Source organism: Aotus nancymaae, unplaced genomic scaffold, assembly GCF_030222135.1.
Source record: "Aotus nancymaae isolate 86718 unplaced genomic scaffold, 86718_ANA_hifiasm-v0.15.2.pri h1tg000011l, whole genome shotgun sequence".
Classification (NCBI taxonomy): Eukaryota; Metazoa; Chordata; class Mammalia; order Primates; family Aotidae; genus Aotus; species Aotus nancymaae.
The window spans coordinates 8,703,755-8,721,242 of NW_026988422.1; the positions used below are offsets into that span (position 1 = coordinate 8,703,755).

At 38.6% G+C, this 17,488-nt stretch overlaps 1 long non-coding RNA gene and 1 pseudogene across 1 annotated transcript in view; both read right to left on the reverse strand.

Moving 5' to 3' along the window:
* LOC135274212 (uncharacterized) overlaps window positions 1–17,488 on the reverse strand; it is a 463,279-nt gene that overhangs the window by 395,233 nt on the left and 50,558 nt on the right. Inside the window, exon 2 of the long non-coding RNA XR_010341981.1 lies at window positions 13,669–13,754. This is a non-coding gene — a long non-coding RNA (uncharacterized LOC135274212). The remainder of the gene's footprint in view (window positions 1–13,668; window positions 13,755–17,488) is intronic.
* LOC105733924 (citrate synthase, mitochondrial-like) lies at window positions 1,245–2,602 on the reverse strand (annotated as a pseudogene).

The following is a 17,488-nucleotide window of genomic DNA, read 5'->3' on the forward strand; positions in this document are numbered from 1 at the left end:
TATTTGAATGCCCTCAGTCCCAGGACATGATAATCAGGGGAGACCATGTCTAATCTTGAATCAATTCCCTGTTCAAAAAAAGGTGCTAACACCCCAGGGACCGGATTCTGAAAATACCATGCTGGTCATTCCCAAGTCCCTATTCTATGCCCCACAACATATTAGAAGGGCAGGGGAAGGTCAGAGGGTAGTGGCTTGTGTTCTGTGGAAGTAAAAAACCTTAGTTCATATTAAGCACTGATAAAACCCAATGACTGGGACCACAGATCTGTTAAGTGGTCTCTAGTAGGGACCAAGACAGGGAGGTCCAGAACATCCTCAGCTTGAGGTGCAACAGGTGTGGAAAGTCTGGGAAGAGGTAAGTATTCAAGTAATGGGAAAAAGAACACTCCCAGACCTTAATTGTAATTGGATAGCGTTTAAAATTGAAATCAAATCTAACATTGGGTCCCAGTCACAACAAATGCCATGACTTTCTGGTCACTTGGTATCTAAAAAATTTGCCAAAGCATGCCTATCTGGCTAACCAAAAGGTCTTGCTAGGAGATGTTTGTCTGCATGAGAGAGTACCAAGGGCTTGGTACCAATGACCATCCAATGTGATTCCTATGGAAACAGAACTGGGGGGTGGTCTTGGTTAGCTGGCTTGTTGAGGTTTCGCAGAGAAGAAGCACAGGCTCCAAAGTGACTACAGATTCTCTGCAACTGGCTCTGACTCAGAGGAAGAGGAGCCAGATTCTCAGTCTAGGGATAGTGAGGGACCAAACCTGACTCATGTCACGTGCATTAGTCCTGGGCATCCTACAGCTGATGGGCAACTCATACACCAGGCAGGGGAAGGGAGCTGGTTGGAAAGAAAGGATCATTTTTCATCTTTTAAAGTCTTGATTTATATTTTGACCTCAAACATATTATCAATGCCTCAGATATAATCTAATAAGTCTTTAAAAGCCACTTGAAACAAAAGTATACATTTTTTTAAGGCTCCCTTGCTTTTTTTTCTTTTTTTTTTTGAGACAGAGTCTCACTCTGTTACCCAGGCTGGAGTGCCATGGTGTGATCTCAGCTCACTGCAACTTCCGCCTCCCAGGCTCAAGCAATTCTCCTGCCTCAGCCTCCCGAGCAGCTGGGACTACAGGCATGTGCCACCACGCCCGGCTAATTTTTTATATTTTTAGTAGAGATGGGGTTTAACCATGTTAGCTAGGATTGTCTTGATCTTCTGACCTCACGGATCTGCCCGACTGGGCCTCGCAAAGTGCTGGGATTACAGGCATGAGCCACCACACCTGGCCAAGGCTTCCTCACTTTGTGATAGTCAGTTTCCCCCAGTCTCCAGTTTTATCCTGACTTAAGAGTCCACAAACTTCATCAGAACACCTGTGCTCATGGACTTTGGCCTTTCTAGATGGAAGCCTTGGGCTCGGTTCCAGATGAGCTGTGCCAGTACACCCAATGCCTGTGATGTCCCAAACAGGACTGCGTGGCCATGTATCTCCATCATGCTATAGTGCTGAACAGCACCCCACCGTGAGCATCTACATTGGGCCCAGGATTCTCGGCTTTACTCTGCTCACAGAGATATTGGACACAACCTTGTATAGCTGAGAAACCAGCTTAAGTGTGGGATCATTATGTGGTGTTTCAGGGCACACTCTCACTGACAGGTATGTTGTGGCTCAGTCTTTCTTAGTATTGCATGGCTGTAGCCTGGAAAAACCCATCCCGAGTTGAAGGTAATCTCGTACATTCTCATCTGACACATCTTTGCCAACTTCTTTCTGTAGTTGTGTTATCCAGACAAGCACTTCCTGATTTGCCAGTCCATGTAGAGGACCGGCCAGCCCGTTAGCGGCTGCTGCAGAGGACAGGGAAAGGTCTGAAAGTGCACTGCCTGCCAAGTGGCGGGTATGGGCACTTACACTGCTGCACTCTTGGTTACTGTGGATGATGAGCTACAGGCACAAGAGCTCAGTGAGCTGAGCATCAGTATAGCCTAACATGTTGGTGAAACTGTGGGTCCGGCTTGGAGTCAGTGGCCCCAGTACCATTGCCCTGTTGGTAGAGATTTCAGTAGACCTTTTCTGCAACACAAGGTAGCTTTGCGATTAGATCCACATAATCTTCATAAATCAACTCCCAGTACTTGATTCCACTGGCACCCTCTGCATGTGCTCAGCAGTTATTTAAGGCTGCCACGGCTGCACTGAGCTCAGACATGGGTGTAGATTGGTGGGAAAATGTCCACACGGGAAGGCAGAGCTGCCCTTTTTGCCCACTCTCATGAGAGCCAAGATACCTGTTCCTCTCTGGGGATCTGTTCAGTTACCAGCATCCAAAATAAGCCCCTGGGTAGGGGTTCTTCCCCACCCTTAGCCTTGAGTACTAGTTTTTGGAATTCAGGGATGCTAAAGCCTCAGAAACAGAGGCCCACATCCAGATCAAGAACTGATGTTTTATACACCAATCCCTTAATGCCTCTCATGCCACCATACATCATGTCTGCAGTGATTCGGCCCACCACCTTGCCATGCTGCTTCCTGAAAGCCTTAAGTCTGGCCTGCTCCTTAGCTATCAGGTCGGCCAATATGTCTTTCGCCAGGCAGCAAGAACAAGACAAGATGCATTGTTGGTTCCCAAGAGCCTGGCGGCCACAGTGGATAAAACTATGGCAAGTGAACTCCACAGTCTAGTAGAGAGGGAAGAAGGAGAGAGAGCTGCTGTAGGAACAGGAACCACCACCGTGGCACCAGAGGCCACCATGGGTAGACAAGGTTGAAAGGCGGCAGTTGAGGGAACACGCAGATGAACCAGCAGCAGGAGCCCAGCCTGGGGTCCTCAGCAAGGCCCTGCCCACTGCCAACTAGGATCTTGTCAACGGTGACTTTCTAATAGTTCTTAGCAGCATGTGGAGTAGAAGATGGAAAAATGTATACCTTCAGAATGCACAGAGCCAATGCATTTTTGGATTACAAATAAATCAGCTTAAGACCTATTGCTTCTGACAATGATTTGCAAATTGAGAAAATTCTGGAAAAATAGACATCCAACAAGTTAATAGTGATTATACCTAATGACAGGGTTACTGGTGGAGATTTATTTGTGTGTTCTTATTTGTCTCTTGTTTCTTATGTCAGCAAATTTTACATAGAATATGCAAAATGATGACCCCAATAATAAAAACATTCTGTTTATTCATAAGAGTTAAATAATATTTGTAGAAAGGAAAAGATGAGAATGTTTTTGGACAGATTAGGATTTAGACGAAAAATGTTCAACACGGAACACAAAATATGTTTTTTCTCCTGTTGTCTAGCGTTTGTACAGTGAACACATGTTGCTTTTATAATAAGAAATATACATTTTAAGTTTCAAAATTATTTAGAAAGATTTTGTAAACAATCTAAAAGAAAATAAATGTGTTTGGTAAATCCATTTCCGAGTTTACAGTTGTGTTGAATAGCCCAGCCAAATGGCACATGACCTGAATCAAACACAAGCTTACTTGGCTCACTCACTATTCCAGAAGGGTGACCACATTCTTTTGTGTTACTACAGTGCCTGTAAGAGACAAAGGTCTTTGAATGGTGTTAAGGTTTTTCATTGGTTTTCTTTTGTTCTCAACATTTTGCGGTCAAGGTCCTTTGATGTGGGTTCATCCCATAATATTTGGATGAATAAAAACACATGAACATGGAAGGAAAACCGGAATGAATTGAGAAAAATAACATCATTCCAGGCAGCCTGTTTCTCCTATAACAATCATCAAACTAAACCACGTGATATGGAAATTCATTCCTGAATTCTCAGCACAAATCAACTTCTGACTTTTTTCTTGGAGAGAAAAATAATAAAAGTGATGACAATATTTAAGATGAGATATCATCTTAGCTTTACATATCTTATGTTGACAAGTCTTTTCTTTAAATATTTATTTGCCCAAACACCTTTTACCATTTCCTCTCTATAAAATATTATTTAGGTCAGCACAGCGGCTCATGCCTGTAATCCCAGTGCTGTGAGAGGCCAAGGTGGGCAGATCAGTTGAGGTCAGGAGTTTGAGACTAGCCTGAGCAATATGGCGAAACCCTGTCTCTACTAAAAATATAAAAAAAGTTAGCTGGGCATGGGGTCACATGCCTGCAATCTCAGCTACTTGGGAGGCTGAGGCACAAAAATTGCCTGAACCCAGGAGGCAAGAGGTTGCAGTGAACTGAGATTGTGCCACTGCACTCCGGCATGTGACACAGAGCAAGACTGTCTCAAAAATAAATAGATACATACATATTATTTAATATTCAGTTCACTATTCAAGGGATACAATACTGTGTTTTCATTTTGGGGATCATAATTTTACATATTGTTATTCAAGTTCACTAATAGTTTAGAGATTTTCTGCATGTTTGAAGGGATAATATGATAGGAAGGGTGAGCTACATATTTTGATTCTGTCATCTTAAAAAATTTGTTTGGTAAGGTGTAGTCAAACGAACTGTAATGACACCTCATTTCCGCAAAACATCCAACATTTTGAACACGTTATTAAACCATTCTGACTGCAACAAAAGTACTATATTTTAGAAGTATTTAATTTGTTCCATTCTTTATCCTCCTTAGATTTGTTGGTGCCTTTGGAATTTTCAAAGAAAATTTTGTTCATATTTAATAGAGAGGCAATTTGGAAAAAAAAAATACATATATATATATATATATATTTGTTTTGTTTTGTTTGAGACAGAGTCTTGCTCTGTCGCCCAGGCTGGAGTGCAGTGGCCTGATCTCGGCTCACCGCAACCTCTGCTTCCTGGGTTCAAGCAATTCTCTTGTCTCAGCCTCCTGAGTAGCTGGGATTACAGGTGCACGCCACCATGTCCAACTAATTTTTGTATTTTTTTTTAGTAAAGACAGGGTTTCACTATGTTAGTTAGGCTGGTCTTGTACTCCTGACCTCATGATCTGCCTGCCTCAGCCTCCCGAAGTGCTGGGATTACAGGCGTGAGCCACCGCGCCCAGCCCAATTCGAAAAATATTTTACAATGTAACTTAGTTTCTACAGTAGCACACAAAGTATATTGGGAGATATTCTTAGCTCAACCACTATATATGAAAAGAAGAATTAAAACTACCTATAATCCCAGCATTTTGGGAGGCCAAGGCAGGAGGATTGCTTGAGGCCAGAAGTTTGAGACCACCCTAAGGCAACATAGCAAGATCTCATCTCTACAAAAAATAAAATAACATAAAAATTAACTGGGTGTGTTGAAACATGCCTATAGCCCTAGTCTCAAGAGGCTGAGGTGGGAGGATTGTTTGAGCCCAGGAGTCTGAGGTTACAGTCAACTGTGATCACCAGGTCACTGCACTTCAGCCTGGGTGGCAGAGAGAGACCCTGACTCTAAAATAAAAATAAAAGTACCTATAATGTTTTTAATATCTATTATGTGCCAGGCCCTGTGCCAGGCATGCTACATTTGATATCTTAAAACTTCACAAATCCTTCCAGATGGATATAATTATTTTCGTACACAGGAGGAAACTATGTGTATAATGGCTTAAACGACTTAAAAGCCCTAAACTAAAAAACCTGGATTGGAATCCAGCTTTCTCAAGTTACACTTTTTTTTTTAACACCTGATTACTCCACAGTTAGATGAATGTGGAGGAGAGAGTGAAAGAGGTTTTTATTCAAATTTTCCTTTGTCTCTTTCATTTATAATCATTCCAACTACTGGTAATTTTTTAATAAATTAGATTCAGAAGCAAGAATCAAGAATACTGATAGAATCTTCATGACAGTTTATGTCTTTATTTATTTATTTTTATTGTGACAGGGTCTCACTCTGTCACCAAGTTGGAGTGCAGTGGTGCATTCACAGCTCAGTGCAGCCTCAAACTCCTAGGCTCAAGCAATCCGCCTGCCTCAGCCTTCCAAGTAGCTGGGACTACAGGTACATACCACCACGGCTGGCTAATTTTTGTAGAGATGCGGTTTTACAATGTTGCCCAGGCTAGTCTTGAACTCTCGGGCTCAAGTGATCCACTTGCCTCAGCCTCCCAAAGTGCCGGCATTACAGGCATGAGCCACCTGGCCTGGCTAACAGTTTACATCTTTTAATGGCACAATGTGAATGGTGAGGTGATGTGAAGATAGTGGGTTTATTTAGGTGATTCAAGGTCCTGATGTTAAAGGTTAGAGCAGCATTTCCCAAAGCATACCCCATATAGCACTGCTAGTCCTCAGCATAACTTTAGGTTAACATTTGAACATTTACTAGCTATATAGTTTTAACATTTTAACAGTTATCTTCTGTTTTTTAAGACGAAGTCTCACTTTGTCACCCAGGCTGGAGTGCAGTAGCAGGATCTCAGCTCACTGCAACCTCAACTTCCCAGGCTCAAGTGATCCTCCCTCTGCAGCCTCCCAGGTAGCTGGGATCACAGGTGCATACCACCATGCTTGGCTAATTTTTTTTTTTTAATTTTTTGTAGAGATGGTGTTTCACCATGTTTCCCAAGCTGGTCTCAAACTCCTGGGCTCAAGTGGCCCACCCACCTTGGTGTCCCAAAATGCTGGGATTACAAGCATGAGCCACTGTGCCTGGCAAATATTTTTAACATGTATCAGGAAGCAAACTCAGAGAACAAACTTTATTACACTAACAGGTGATTCAGTCATTAATAAAGTTTTACAACTATCAACACTAGTGCTCTTATTTGTTATAAATCTCTCTATTATGTCTAGGAATATTTTAAGACCTTGGAACCATAATTTAAAAAAAAAATTTTTTTTTGCAAAGATTATCAGCTGGGCATGGTGGCTCACATCTGTAATCCCAGCACTTTGGGAGGTTGAGGCAGGTGCATCACTTGAGGTCAGGAGTTCAAGACAAGCCTGGCCAATTAGGTGAAACCCCAACTCTACTAAAAATACAAAAAGAAAAAACTTAGCTGGGCATGGCAGGCACCTGTAATCCTAACTACTCATGAGACTGAGGCAGGAGAATGGGGAGGATGCAGTGAGCCGAGATGTTGCCACTGCACCATGTGTACTCCAGACTGGGGTACACAGCGAGACTCTGTCTCAAAAACAAAACAAAACAAAACAAAAAAACACCTTCAGTTTTTTAAAACAAGAGTCCTTCAAAACCACAATGCGATACCATCCCACACCAGTCTGAATGGCTACTATTAAAAATTTAAAATAACAGATGCTGGTGAGGTTATACCATTTATAAATGGTTACTTGCAGTAAGGCCAAAATATGCAGTGCCATGGTAATCAATAGTACAGACTGAGCCTGGTTACTCATGCAGACCCATGAATGGATCAAACTGTCAATAATTAAAATGTCTGCCTTGGATGTAAGGATACTATGAATGTACAAATGACCACTATAGATCCTCATATATTGTTTTCATTCTCATTATCATGTGTTTCTTAGTGACATATCAATTCATCACTTCTAGAAGTCAAATGTACAGATATATTATTATGAACTAGAATCCAGGTTGGACTTGTTTTAAATTTAACTTTTAAGTTCACGGGTACATGTGCAAGTTTGCTATATAGGTAAACTTGTGTCACGGGGGTTTGTTGTACAGATTATTTTGCAACCTAGGTTTTAAGCCAAGTACTCATCAGTTATTTTTCCCTGATCCTCTCTCTTCTCCAACCCTTCACCCTCCACCATTCTATAGGCCCCAGTGTGTGTTGTTCTCCTTTATGTGTCCATGTATTTTTGTCATTTAGCTCCTACTTACAAGTGAGAATATCTGGTATTTGGTTTTCTGTTCCTGTGTTAGTTTGCTAGGGCTGATGGCCTCCAGCTCCAACCACATTCCTGCAAAGGACATGATTGATCATTTTTATGGCTGCGTAGTATTCTATGGTGTATATATACCAGATTTTCTTCATCCAGTCTGCCACTGATGAGCACTTAGGTTGATTCTATGTCTTTGCTATTGTGAATAGTACTGCAATGAACATACACATGCACGGGTCTTTATAACAGAACAATTTATACTCCTTTGGGTATATGCCCACTAATGGGATTGCTAGGTGAAATGATATTTCTGTTTTTAGACCTTTGAGGAATTGCCATACTGTCTTCCACATGGTTGAATTAATTTACACTCCCACCAACAGTGTATAAGCATTCCTTTTTCTCCGCAACCTCGCCAGCATCTGTTATTATTTGACTTTTTAATAATAGCCATTCTGACTGGTGCGAGATGGTATCACATTGTGGTTTTGAAGGACTCTTTTTTTGAAAAAAAAAATTGATTCTATTATAGTTAAGAGGTTTAAAATTTTTCTAGACATAATAGAAGAGATTTATAACAAATCGGAACACTAGTGTTGGTCACGGCAAAACTTAATGACAGAATCACCTGTTGGTGTTATAAAATGCAAGCTTCAACAAAAATAATATTACACAAAAATGTTTGAATGACAAAAACGACCAAAAATGTTTGAAATTTGCAATTTAATTGCCAGCTGGGAGTTAATATATTTCATTATAGGTTGTGTCTCAAAATACTGGTGTCATCTGACACATACAAAGAACATTATGAGAAACTTATTAAAATTTCTGAGGCAAGGTAAAAGGACATTCAGGCATCCGAGAAACTAACATGCTGTGTAATAAGGATAAGAATACAGGCTGGGGGTGGTGGCTCACGCCCGTAATCTCAGCACTTTGGGAAGCCGAGGCGGGCGGATTATGAGGTCAGGAGATCGAGATGATCCTGGCTAACAAGGTGAAATCCCGTCTCCACTAAAAATACAAAAAATTAGTCAGGTGTGGTGGCATGTGCCTGTGGTCCCAGCTATTCGGGAGGCTGAAGCAGAAGAATCGCTTGAACCTAGGAGGCAGAGGTTGCAGTGAGCCGAGACTGCGCCACTGCACTCCAGCCTGGGCAGCAAGCAAGACTCCGTCTCAAAAGAAAAGGAAAAAACAAGAATACAAAACCTGGAGAAACCTTCCCTACGTTGTTGTAAAATAATTGGTGAGACACATATAATCCTACTGGCAAATAAATGCAAAAGCAGTGATTGGGGACAGAGCAAGCAAAATGATTGATAAGGTGCCTCTGTCAAATAAGAGTCTATTTCAGAATTGCATCTATGAACATAAAGTGAAGGACCAATTATTATTCAGAAAATGACAAAGTCAATAAAATTCTCTGAAAACTGATGGATCTTCCAGTATTGTACAGTCAGAAAATCTTTGGTAATTATCTGACATGATCTGAGTAAAGCAATGTATAAAAATTTTTTCTCAGCCAAATTGTACATCTGAAGTACTATTTTTAAAAGTATTGATTATTTCAGGTAATCAACAGTAATGATAAGAAGTGATATTGAGGCAGTAAATAGGCTCTGCAGACAGGAAACCTAAAGAATTCCTAGAACTAAGTTAAACTGAGAAACCCCAACCTTCCAGGCCCAAGTATTAATGAAGAACTATGGCAGCTAGAGTTTCAGCTATGGTGGAAATCATCCTCTTCGTTTGCACAGGGCGTACACCAAGTAAATAACTTTGTAACTTCACTTTGTCCTCTTCATTTACATAGAGCATACATCAAGTAACCAATGGGAAATCTCTAAAGGGCATTTAAACCCCAGAAAATTCTGTAACTGGTGCTCTTGAGCCGCTTGCTCGGGCTGGCTTCCACCCTGTAGAGTGTGCTTTTGTTTTCAATAAATCTCTGTTTTTGTTGCTTCATTCTTTCCTTGCTTTGTTTGTGTGTTTTGTCCAATTCTTTGTTCAAAATGCCAAGAACGTGGACACCCTCCACCAGCAACAATATGACCAGGAATTCCACTTTGAGGTATCTACCCACAAGACATGGAGGTATGTCCACACAAAGATTTGTACATAAATGTTCCTAACAGCATTATTCATCATATTCTGAAATTATAAGCAATCCAACATCCATCAACATGAGAATGGATAAACTACATGTGATCCTCATACAACAAAATACTATTCAGTAATAAAAAGGAACAGAATATTGGTACGTGCTACAAAATAGATGAACCTTAAAGTCATTATGCAAATTGAAAGAAACCAAATGCAAAAGAGTACACATTGTATGAATCCATTCATATGAAATGTTTAAGAAAAAGACAAATGTGTAGAGAAAGAAAGCAGATCAGAGGTTGTCTGGAACTAAGGGTGGGAGCAAGCATTGATTTCAAATAGGCTTAAGGGAAGTTAAGGGTAAGGGATGATGGAAATGTTCTAAAACTGTATCGTAGTGATAGTTCCAAAACTAACAACTCTATAAATAAAGTGGCCCCAATGGAGTATCACAATCCCTAGCCAGCCCTTTGACTCAACTGTCTGCTGAAGGAATGATCAAGTCCCCATGAGGAAGGAGTCGAGACACAACGGTAGTAATTAACCCGTTCTTCCCTAAAGGAATCTGATTATTTATTCAGGTAAGTGTCCATGGGAGAAGCGGAAAACCCAAATCTTATGATGGTTGTTGAATACGGAGTCTGAGTCACCTCTTATACCTGATACCAGCACTGACATGTATAATGTATAGATCAGTGGTCCTCAAACTTTAACATTCATTGAATAGCACACAAAAAAGAGCTTGTTAAAGCAAATTCCTGAGGTCATCGCCAAGAAAGAGATTCTGGTTCAGTACAATTCTGAATTTCTAACAAGCGCCTAGGTGGTGAAGACAATGAAGGTCCACAGACCACACTTTGAGGTGCCTGTCTACGTGATATCCATATGGGAGACTTCCCCTTAAACTGCTCATATTCCAAGACAACTTCACTCTGAGGAAAGTTGCTTAAGGGCATGCATGTGAATCCTAAAATTACGTAAAAATACAAAATATAACTCAGTAATGATATTCACATTGCTATACAAAGAAATTACATCACTATCTGCGTTTAGTCAAGGATAATAATTCTTTTTACTCCTTACATTTGTCTCAGCTTTTTAGTTCAATCATTGGAACTCATTTTGTCTTATAATTATGAAAGATTATCAATTATTTCCAATGAAATAGATGAATAAACACAATGTATTAATTTTTATTAATAACTATTATGATCCACTAGCAAAAGCATATGTTACATGGAAGACAGCTTGTTTAAATGAAACTGAGTCCCACAAAAAATATCCTACTACATATAAAACCAAATAACCACAGATCTATTATGATGACGGTTAAGACCAAAAACAGGCAACACTTTTAAAATACTGAATTAAACTCTAGTCTAAGCAAACAACACACTGCGAAACCAAAACGTGCAGGAGAATCTCACCACAACCAGACATTGCCTTTAAATACTGTCAAACAGTGATTTGTTGCCTCTGTCCCCTGCTTTCATTTTTATTGTATGAAACTTCATATTGATATCATCAATTAAAATCCAACATTTCCTCCCAAGCACTGCTATTCAATAAAGTCAGAAATGTGATCACATCATGGGTAATTGCTGAATTATTGTTTTTAAAATGGCATCTGTATGTGTGTGCTTTGAGCTGAAATATGTCAGCTCCATTGCCAGAAGTTGATATTATTATGGCATATTTCAGAAATGCAGCAGCTTTCAAAATAATTTTTTAAAGTATTTTACTTTTATCACAGGAACTTCAGAGCAAGCATGTGAGCTCGACAAAGCTGTGCTTCCCAATGCCGCGTCATTTTTCAACATACTGTTGTGGTTACATTTACACCACTCAGAAGACTGCGGGGAGTACCTGTTTCTCTGGTCTTCAGTGTCCCTCTCTCTAGTAAACAAGGTAATACCTGCCTCCTTGCTGAAATATTGTGAAACTAGAAGAGCTAATGCTATCATAAATTGTTTATAAATGTCCTAATAAGGAGAGAAGCTTTGAATACAACATCAGTGCTGCGAATTTCCGTGAAAGCTCACTTTGGTACCACTCTAATCGGGCTGAGTGGGTAAGTGAGTCACTCCTCTCCAGTACATTCCTGGTTGGTCTTGGGATGCCGATGTAGACCAGAAGAAGCATTGCTGCCTAGAGAGTATAGCCAACTCAAGCAGACTTCCCACCCACTCCCAGACTTGGCCTGACATCCAGGAGCCTGTTATAAGAAGTAAAGACCCCCAGAAAGACGCCATTTCCGAATATTTTCTTGTCTCCTAATATTTCCACAAACTAATAAAACAAGGAAGAAATTCTCGAGCGTGTTGCTGTTCATCCACTGTTCACGTGAGATATAAATACACAACTCTCTAAAAAAGTGCTTCCTGTTATCAGCCTTTTATCCTTATTTTTGTTTTGTTTTTAAGTAGGCAACTAATTGTATTATCCAGAAAACATAACTCAAATCCATTTGAGTGTGACTTCAACATTCTTATCTCAGTAATAGATGGAACAAGTAGACAGAAATTAAGTACACATGTAGCAGAACTCACCGACACCATCAATGAAGTAGCCCTAATCAACATTTTCGGAGCTTTTCATCTAAAAAGAGAAGAATACGCTTTCTAGGCAGTTGTACAAGGACCATTCACAGAGATAGGCTACATATAGGGCCATAGATAGGTCTCAACAAAATTAAAAACATAGAAATCAGATAGAGTGTGTTCTCTGACAAAAATGCAATTATAGAAGTCAATCACAAAAAGTAAGTGGAAATCACCAAATACGTGGAAATTAACACAATTCTAAACAATCCATGGATCAAAACAAAAAATATTGCAGGGAAAATGAGAAAACATTTTGAACTGGGTGAAAATGACACGTGCTGCATATCCTTTACAGGATAGGGTGTTCAAAGGAAAAAATATAGTTGCAAATGCCTTATATAAGCATGTGGATAGAATTAAAAATCCAAAATTAATGGCCTATGCTTTCTATTTTCAGAAAGAGGAAAAAGGGAAAAGCAAAGGGAAAGAAATATATTTGCGTGAAAGGGTATTTCCTGAAAAACCTGGGTTATGCCCCCAGTTGAAGAAAGAGCAACAGGCACGAGGGCCCCTGTGGCGCAGGACGGGAAACAAGGATTCAAATATTGTCAGCCCTGTCTACGTTCTCTCTCTGTTTGCCCTATTTTATTCATCATTGCATAATGCCACTGCTCTCAGTTTTTTTTGTGGCAGGGAACACGCCACATTTTCACAGCTCCTGAACACAGAGAAAAGATACCTTTTCTCTCCCAACCTCTGTTTCGAACACGCTAGAGAAGGACACTGCCCAACCTGCTCTAGACTCCTGGCTGCCCCTGATCAGGCCACTGCAACCACTGTGATTGGCTCAGTCTGGCCGGTTATCTACCCCTGTGACCAGGGCATTGGGTGTGTGATTATGAGATTGTCTGCGCCTGGAAAAACCACAGGGCACTTCCCCCAAAGGAGCAGAGTACTGGGGTACAGCAACAGAACCAAAATCATTTTTGCTTCAGAATAGCTCTCTTTGCTATCAGCCACAGGAAAGTTATTTTTCCCATTTGTTAATGAGAAAACAGAGTAAGACACAAATTAAGACACATACAGTGGAAGTAGATGGAGTCAAATCATATTCGTGACATTCAAACAATATCACTTTTGAAGATTTTAATAAACATACCTTCCTTAGCAATCTGCTACTGATATAGTTAGATTTTCAGAAATTTGTTTTAGGAAAAATTGAGAATTTCAGATCTTAAAATGGATTAATCAAATACTTACTTTTGGAGGGGTCAGGGAAGATAGGAGAAAATTTCCAATACATTGTTCAACAGTCTGGGGACTTGTTAGTCAATATCTGTAGTGATCTGAAAACAGAAGTGAGATGGTGTTTTGAGAATCTTTTTATCTCTGTGCACAATGGCTCCCCATCCTACAGGTTCTGTTTCCAGAGAACAGGAATATTCTGTGTTTTCTAGACTAACTTACACTTCCAGTAGGACTTGGTATCTGAATTGACTATATTTTAGCTGAGAAGTCTACAACAATCTCTGATGTTGCCATTGGTTGTTTTGTTTTGTTTTTCAGTAAAAGAAACTTATTTAGCTGAGTTCAGATCTCTGACAGATGATCAGTAGCTATTTGGAAGTGCCTAAAGGTCTAACATCTAAAACTTTAGTATTATGCATATATATATATATTTTTTTAGTTAACTGGGTGGTTTAATGGCAAGATACAAATTGAGACATCATTACGAGCCAGGAAAATATTTATTTTCTTTCTGTGTAGTTCTTGCAATCTAAATGAGACCAAGTTATTTATGAGAAAACAGGAATCCTAATAGGAACCAAAGGCAAAGCTTAGTCAAGGACACTTTAGACTTTAGAAAATTAAGTCAAATTAGATGAATTATTAAACTGCATGCAAAAGTATAAAAGCAAATATTAAATAAAAATGTCTTAACTAATTGGGTAGAACCCAGATTGAAACCAAATTTTAGGGAGAGGCTTTGATTTGATGTAATTATAAACAGTCATGTAATCAAAGTATCACTAAAGTCTCACAAATCACCACTAAAGAATTTATTCATGTAAACAAATACAACCTACACCCCAGTAACCAATGGAAAAGAAAAAGCTTAATTCTGCAAATTTACATATTCTTGAGTTTTCTAATAAGAATAATGCTACTTGTCTAGCCCAGGGATAATACGGATATTTTTCTCTCTAACATAAATTAGGATAATTTGATAACATTTAGGTTTTATGGATAATATAGAGACAAACCCACCTCACGTAATTTAATATTAAATCATTTAATCCATAAGCATTTGTATCTGATTTCTCATAGGAAGGTAATGATATAAAATAACCTCTCAGGCAAAGTTAAAACTGTTATTTTGATGATGAGCCATAGTCAGCTAAGATACAGGGAGGACACTAAATTCTGTTCTTGTATTTTAGAAAGGCCAGAACAGGAAGCAGTATGATTTAGAGGGAATAACACTGAAGTAGGAGGTAGGATGTTTGGAGTTTGATGACTTCTACAACCAAATAGTCAGGTGACCTTGGATGAGCCACTTAACTGCTTTGTGACATAGTTAGTTCTGTAAAATAAGAAGGTTTGAGAGATGATCCATTCCAGCTCTGTGATTCCATGACTCCTTACATGTAAATGTGATTAGCATGGTGGTTAGACCATGGAAAATAATCTTAAAATGCCACTACATTTTCTTTCTTTCCTTTTTCCTTTTCTTTCTTTTTTATCTTAGTCCTTTTATGAATCCAATCACATTCTCAATCCATACTGATTTCCATGTCTCCAATACCTATCTAGTACAGAAGCTGACAAAATTGTTATCTATAAAAAGGGTAGCATCTGTTGTCAAGGAACTCGGACTAGCAGGGCAAATGTGTAAGTAAACTGCATTACTGTGATTGAAGTCCAAAAACATATTAGTAGTTTATGTTCCTTACAAAACAGTATTGCAAAGAGACTGACGAACTATTCTTTAAGGTAGGCCAGAGACAATTAAGGAGAGAACATCTCAATATCTGAAATAGATTTGTTAAAACATGATTACGAGCTAGTCAGGCAATAGAGAAAACAGAACAGTCATCGGAGGCATGGCACAGTAGTGTGTCCAACTTAGACGCAAATACAAAAATTCTGGTTAGTTGTCATAAATTTCCTGTCCTTAAAATCAGATTTCCTGGAATATACCATCCCTTCTGAGTGATTTTTTTTTAATGACAAATGCTTTATTTAGTTTAGAGCTGCTACTGAAATCTATTACATTTAGTATTCTTTGATTATTATAGATATTATTGTACATATATAACATTATATGTTTACATATTTTGGGGTATTCTTTATTTGATTCTACCAATGAGTATGCCTGTTCTTTCACAAATATGAAGTATATTAACTACTATAACTTCATAATATATCATGATATTTAACCTGGCAAGTCCTCTCGAATTATTATTATTATTGTTCCTCTTTAAGAATGTCTTGACTATTCTTGAGATTTTGCTGTTACATACAAAAATTTAGAATCAGCTTGTCAAGTTTCACTAAAACCACCATTGGAATTTTATTAAGTTGAAACATTAATTTGGGAAAAACATGCATCTTTATGATATTTAGTTTTTCTATTCATGAAGTTTTATGTCTTTATATACGTCTTCTTTAATATATTTTTAAAAAGTTTTAAATTGCTTCCATAAAGGTTTGCCTATTTATTGTTAGATTTGTTATTCTGTACCTATTTGCCTATTTTTATTGCTATTATAAATGGCATTTTTAATATTTTTCATGTTACATATTCGCTAGAATCTCTAATACAATGTTAAATAGAAATGTTGATGATAAGCAACTTGCCCGATTTTAAATAAAATGCTAATATATTTTACTATCACAAAGGATGCCTTCTGTTCATTTTTCGTAGAGAATCTTCATCAGATTTTAAAAAGACCCTTTTATTCCTATTTTTCTAAGAGTTTTTACAGTGAATGTGCATTGACATTTCAAATGCCTTATTTTCATTTATTGAAATGAAATTATGCTTTTCCCCTTTAATCTATTATTGCATTGAGTTACATTAGCAAAGTTTCTAACAGTGAACTCCCTTGCTCAGTATCAATTAGAGTAAGTTCTCTCATCTTGTTCTTCTTCATTAAGAAAGTTGATTACTCATGGCTCTTGGCTCACTGGATTGCTCTATACTTTATAATCAACTTGTCAATTCATACATTAAAAAGATAGAAATTGGCTGGGTGTGGTGTCTCACGCCTGTAATCCCAGCACTTTATGAGGCCAAGGCAGGTGAACCACAAAGTCAGGAGTTCAAGACCAGCCTGGCCAAGATGGTGAAACCCTGTCTCTACCAAAAAATACAAAAATTAGCTGGGGGTTGTGGTGGGTGTCTGTAATCCCAGCTACATGGGAGGCTGAGGCAGGGAACTGCTTGAACCTGGGAGGCAGAGGTTGCAGTAAGCTGAGATTGCACCACTGCACTCCAGCCTGGGCAACAGAGTGAGACTCCATCTAAAACAAACAAACAAACAAACAAACAAACAAACAAACAAAAAAGACAGAAATCTCACTAGAACTGTACTACATCTAAACCTAGCGGCTCAAATTGAGTAGAACTGACATCTTTGAAACATTGACTCTTCAAGTCCATAAATGTAGTGTATGTCTAGATTTCTTTAAGTTTTCTAAAAATTTATCTTTAAAATGATTTTTGAATAGTGGTAATGCACAACCTATGTCAGATTTATTCCTAGGTACTGGTTGTTGTTTTAATGCTACTGTAATTGTTATTTTATTTCATTTTCTAATTCTCTGCCAATACATAAAAATACAAGTTATGTTTACATATTAGGTCTTGCACTCAATAAACTTGCTAAAATCATTTCTTAATTCTAAAAGTTTATCAGTGATTATTTTGGATTTTCTGAGCATGAAATTATATTGTACATTAATAATGATAAATTTTCTTTCCTTTCATATGACTGTATTTTAATTTCATTTTGATTTATTGCATAGGCTAGGACCTATACAAAAATGTTGACTCAAAATGATGATAGGTAGTACC